Source organism: Chionomys nivalis, chromosome 13 (genome assembly GCF_950005125.1).
Source record: "Chionomys nivalis chromosome 13, mChiNiv1.1, whole genome shotgun sequence".
Lineage (NCBI taxonomy): Eukaryota > Metazoa > Chordata > Mammalia > Rodentia > Cricetidae > Chionomys > Chionomys nivalis.
The window spans coordinates 17,863,072-17,869,778 of record NC_080098.1 but is presented as its reverse complement, the minus strand read 5'-3'; positions in this window follow the sequence as shown (position 1 = coordinate 17,869,778).

The following is a 6,707-nucleotide window of genomic DNA, read 5'->3' as shown; positions in this document are numbered from 1 at the left end:
CACCTAGAGAGTTAGTCACAGCAAAGACTGGTCCAAGACATCAGGCCTCTCCTGGCTCCATTTGAAGGAAAAGATGGGCAGGCGCCAATGCAAGAATTCCCCCAACAACTTGAAAGGCAACGTGACATCACCAGGATCCAGGAATCCCGAAATGAGAAGTCTAAACCCTAATACAGAAGAATTAGAAGAATTCGACTCAAAAGTGAATTTTATGAAAATAATAGAGGACCTTAAACAGGAAGTGAAAAACTGCCACAACCAATTAGAGATTACAAACAAAAAGGTAGAGGAAATGAATAAATATCTCAAAGATACCCAAGAAAACCAAGAGAAACAAGAAAAAGTAATCAAACAGGTAAGGGAAACGGTTCAAGACTTGAAGAACGAAGTGGAAGTAATAAAGAAAACACAAACCGAGGGAAGGATGGAGATGGAAAATTTGAATAAACGAACAGGAACTACAGAGACAAGTACCACCAACAGATTACAAGAGATAGAAGAAAGAATCTCAGACACTGAAGATACCATAGAGAAAATAAACACTCTCATCAAAGAAAACAGCATAACCAACAAATTCTCATCACAAAACATTCAGGAAATCTGGGACACAATAAAAAGACCAAACCTAAGAATAATAGGGATAGAAGAAGGAGAAGAAGTACAGCTCAATGGTCCAGAAAATATATTTAATAAAATTATAGAAGAAAACTTTCCCAACCTTAAGAAAGATATTCCTTTGAAGGTCCAAGAAGCATACAGAACACCAAATCGACTGGATCAAAAAAAAACATCTCCTCGTCATATAATAATCAAAACACAAAACATACAGAATAAAGAAAGAATATTAAGAGCTGCAAAGGAAAAAGGTCAAGTTACCTATAAAGGTAAACCTATCAGACTTACACCTGATTTCTCTATGGAAACCATGAAAGCCAGAAGGTCCTGGATAGATATACTGCAGAAACTACGAGACCATGGATGCAAGCCCAGACTACTATACCCAGCCAAGCTTTCGTTCACTATAAATGGAGAAAACAAAGTTTTCCAGGATAAAAACAAATTTAAACAATACGTAGCCACAAATCCAGCCCTTCAGAAAGTAATTGAAGGAAAATCACAAACCAAGGAGTCCAACAATGCCCACAATAACTCAGACATCTAAAGACCCTTCACCAGCACAACTTGAAGAAGGGAAACACACAAACTCTACTACCAAAGAAAAGAAAGAAAGAAAGGAAAAATGACCGGAGTTAACAACCACTGGTCATTAATATCACTTAATATCAATGGACTCAACTCACCTATAAAGAGGCACAGGCTAAGAGATTGGATACGAAAACAGGATCCAACATTCTGCTGCTTACAAGAAACACACCTCAACCACAAAGACAGACATCTACTCAGAGTAAAGGGCTGGGAAAAGGTTTATCAAGCAAACGGACCTAAGAAACAAGCAGGTGTGGCCATACTAATTTCTAAGAAAGTTGACTTCAAACTAAAATCAATCAAAAGAGATGGAGATGGACATTTTTTACTCATAACAGGAACAATTCACCAGGATGAAATCTCAATCCTGAATATATATGCCCCTAATATAAAAGCACCCACTTATGTAAAAGAAACGTTACTAAAACTCAAGGCAGTCATCAAACCACACACACTAATAGTAGGAGATTTCAACACTCCTCTCTCACCAATGGACAGGTCAATCAAACAGAAACCTAACAGAGAAATAAGAGGATTAAGGGAGGTAATGAATCAAATGGACTTAACAGACATCTATAGAACATTCCACCCAAATAGGAAAGAATATACCTTCTTCTCTGCAGCTCATGGAACCTTCTCGAAAATAGACCACATACTCGGTAACAAAGCAAACTTACACAGTTACAAAAAAATATCGGTTACCACCTGTGTCTTATCAGATCACCATGGATTAAAGTTAGAATTCAACAACAATGCTATCCCCAGAAAGCCTATGAACTCATGGAAACTGGACAGTCAACTACTGAACCTCACCTGGATCAAGGAAGAAATAAAGAAAGAAATTAAAGTCTTTCTTGAATTCAATGAAAACGAAGACTCAACATACGCAAACCTATGGGACACTATGAAAGCAGTGCTAAGAGGAAAATTCATAGCATTAAGTGCCCACTTAAAGAAAACGGAGAAAGCACACATTGGAGACTTAATAGCCCACCTGAAAGCTTTAGAAAAAAAAGAAGCAGACTCACCTAGGAGAAGTAGAAGACTGGAAATAATCAAATTGAGGGCTGAAATCAACAAAATAGAAACACAGAAAACAATCCAAAGAATCAATGAAACAAAAAGCTGGTTCATGGAGAAAATCAATAAGATTGATAAACCCCTATCCAAACTAATCAAACGGCGGAGAGAGAATACGCAAATTAACAAAATCAGAAACGAAAAGGGAGACATAACCACAGACTCAGTGGAAATTCAGAGAATCATTAGATCTTACTACAAAAATCTGTATGCCACAAAATTGGAAAATGTTATAGAAATGGACACTTTTTTAGATAAGTACCATATACCAAAGTTAAACCAGGACCAGGTGAACAATCTAAATAGACCTGTTAGTCGCGAAGAATTAGAAGTTGTTATAAAAAACCTCCCCACCAAAAAAAGCCCAGGTCCAGATGGCTTCAATGCAGAATTCTACCAGAACTTCCAAGAAGACCTAATACCTATACTCCTTAATGTATTTCACAATATTGAAACAGAGAAGTCATTGCCAAATTCCTTTTATGAAGCTGAAGTTACTCTGATACCAAAACCACACAAAGACACAACCAAGAAAGAGAACTACAGGCCAATCTCACTCATGAACATCGACGCAAAAATACTCAATAAAATACTGGCAAACCGAATCCAAGAACACATCAGAAAAATTATCCATTATGATCAAGTAGGCTTCATCCCAGAGATGCAGGGCTGGTTCAACATACGAAAATCTATCAATGTAATCCATCATATAAATAAACTGAAAGAAAAAAACCATATGATCATTTCATTAGATGCTGAAAAAGCATTTGACAAAATTCAACATCCCTTTATGATAAAGGTCTTAGAGAGATTAGGAATACAAGGGTCGTTCCTAACTATAATAAAAGCTATTTATAGCAAGCCGTCAGCTAACATCAAATTAAATGGAGAGAAACTCAAAGCTATACCACTAAAATCAGGAACACGACAAGGTTGTCCACTCTCTCCATACCTCTTTAATATAGTGCTTGAAATTCTAGCAATAGCAATAAGACAACATAAGGGGATCAAAGGGATTCAAATCGGAAAGGAAGAAGTTAAACTTTCATTATTTGCAGACGATATGATAGTGTACATAAGCGACCCCAAAAACTCCAGCAAAGAACTCCTTCAGCTGATAAACACCTTTAGTAGCGTTGCAGGATACAAGATCAATTCCAAAAAATCAGTTGCCCTCCTATACACAAAGGATAAGGAAGCAGAGATGGAAATCAGAGAAGCATCACCCTTCACGATAGCCACAAATAGCATAAAATATCTTGGGGTAACTCTAACCAAGGAAGTAAAGGATCTATTTGACAAGAACTTTAAGTCAATGAAGAAAGAAATTGAGGAGGATACCAGAAAATGGAAGGATCTCCCTTGCTCTTGGATAGGGAGGATCAACATAGTAAAAATGGCAATTCTACCAAGGGCAATTTATAGATTCAATGCAATCCCCATCAAAATCCCATCAAAATTCTTCACAGATCTTGAGAGGACAATAATCAACTTTATATGGAGAAACAAAAAACCCAGGATAGCCAAAACAATCTTATATAATAAAGGATCGTCTGGAGGCATTACCATCCCTGACCTCAAACTCTATTACAGAGCCTCAGTATTGAAAACAGTTTGGTATTGGCATAAAAACAGAGAAGTCGACCAATGGAACCGAGTAGAAGACCCTGATTTTAACCCACAAACTTATGAACACCTAATTTTTGATAAAGGAGCTAAAAGTATTCAATGGAAAAAAGAGAGCATCTTCAACAAATGGTGCTGGCAGAACTGGTTGTCAACGTGTAGAAGAATGAAAATAGATCCATATCTATCACCATGCACAAAACTCAAGTCCAAATGGATTAAAGACCTCAATATTAGTCTGAACACACTGAACCTGATAGAAGAAAAAGTTGGAAGTACTCTACAACATATGGGTACAGGAGATCACTTCCTACGTTTATCCCCAGCAGCACAGACATTAAGGGCAACATTGAATAAATGGGACCTCCTGAAACTGAGTAGCTTCTGTAAAGCAAAGGACACTGTCACTAAGACAAAAAGGCAACCCACTGACTGGGAGAAGATCTTCACCAACCCTGCAACAGACAAAGGTCTGATCACCAAAATATATAAAGAACTCAAGAAACTAAACTTTAAAATGCTAATGAACCCAATAAAAAAATGGGGCACTGATCTGAACAGAGAATTCTCAACAGAAGAAATTCAAATGGCCAAAAGACACCTAAGGTCATGCTCAACCTCCTTAGCGATAAGGGAAATGCAAATTAAAACAACTTTGAGATACCATCTTACACCTGTCAGAATGGCTAAAATCAAGAACACCAATGATAGCCTTTGCTGGAGAGGTTGTGGAGAAAGAGGCACACTCATTCATTGCTGGTGGGAATGCAAACTTGTGCAACCACTTTGGAAATCAGTGTGGCGATTTCTCAGGAAATTTGGGATCAACCTACCCCAAGATCCAGTAATACCACTATTGGGAATATACCCAAGAGATGCCACATCAAATGACAAAAGTATCTGTTCAACTATGTTCATAGCAGCATTGTTTGTAATAGCCAAAACCTGGAAACAACCTAGATGCCCTTCAATGGAGGAATGGATGAAGAAAGTGTGGAATATATACATATTAGAGTACTACTCAGCAGTAAAAAACAATGACTTCTCGAATTTTGCGTGCAAATGGATGGAAATAGAAAACACTATCCTGAGTGAGGTATCCCAGACTCAAAAAGAGGAACATGGGATGTACTCACTCATAATCGGTTTCTAGCCATAAAATAAAAGACATTAAGCATATAATGTGTGATCCTATAGAAGCTAAATAAGAAAGTGAACCCAAAGAAAATCATATAGTCATCCGCATGGAGAGGGGGAAGTAGACAAGATTCCAGGGCAAAAACTGGGAACTTGCGGGTGAGGTGGCATGGGGCAAAGGGGAAATGGGATGAGAAATATGAGAAGGGGAGGATGGGAGGAGCTCGGAGGATTGGGATGGTTGGGATATAGGAAGGATGGATACGGGAGCAGCGAAGTATATATCCTATCTAAGGGAGCCATCTTAGGGTTGGCAAGAGACTTGACTCTTGAGGGGTTCGCAGGTGTCCAGGAATATGTCCCCAGCTGGTACCCTGGGCAACTAAGGAGAGGGAACCTGAAATGACCCTATCCTATACTGATGAATATCTTGCATATCACCTTAGAACCTTCATCTGGCGATGGATCGAGGTAGAGACAGAGTCTCAATTTGGAGCAACGGTCTGAGCTCTTAAGGTCCAAATGAGGAGCAGAAGGAGGGAGAACATGAGCAAAAAATCAGGACCACGAGGGATGCACCCACCCACTGTGACAGTGGAACTGATTTATTGGGAGCCCACCAAGGCCAGCTGGTCTGGGACTGAATAAGCATGGGTTGATTCCGGACTCTCTGAGCATGGCGGTCAATGAAGACTGATGAGAAGCCAAGGACAATGGCACTAGGTTTCGATCCTAATACATGAACTGGCTTTGTGGGAGCTTAGCCTGTTTGGACGCTCACCTTTCTGGACGTAGATAGAAGGACCTTGGTCTTCCCGCAGGGCAGGGAATTTGGACTGCTCTTCAGTATCGAGAGGGAGGGGGAATGGAGTGGGGGGAGGAGAAGAGGAGTGGGGATAGGGGGAGGAAGTGGGGGGAGGGCAATATTTGGGAGGAGGGGAGGGAAATGGGAAATGGGGAGCAGGTGGAAATTTTAATTAAAAAAGAATAAAAAAAAAAAATAAAAAAAAAAAATAAAAAAAATAAATCCTGTACCAGCATCTTGGACTGAAGAAGAGGGGAAAGGAGGTGATCAAAAGAACATCAATGTTGTTCTCTCTCTCTGTTTCCAAATCTGTCCAAATGTGACCGAGTTCCTGTCACCATATCTGGGAGCTGCTCCTGTCACCATGCCCTCCTCATCATAATGGACTCGTAACTCCTCAAACAAGATTGAAAAGAAATCCTTCCTCCTTTAAGTCATTTCTTATCCAGTGTTTGGTCACAGTAACAAGAAAAGTAAATAAAATTTTCTTTTGTTGTTTCTTCTTTAGTAAAAAAAAAAAAAGAATGAGTGACATCATCCCTACAGAAAAGAGTAAAGCAGCAACGACAATGAATCCTAGTGCTTGTTATATATGAGATAAGGGTTAACGTCACAATGTATGCAGTCTTGACAGAAATGTGACATTCCTTAAGCGCAGAGAAATTTTCTGAAATGTTACTGATGGGGAACTATCCCCTATACATGGAATATAACATATTGTGTATACAGTATGGGAAAGCCTATGAATACAAATGATTAAAACCTAATTTTAGGCCATAAACATGCTTACCAGCAAAAGCGCCATGAATAAGTGCAAGGCAGAATAGCTGGCGGAGTTGATTTCAGAGCCGAG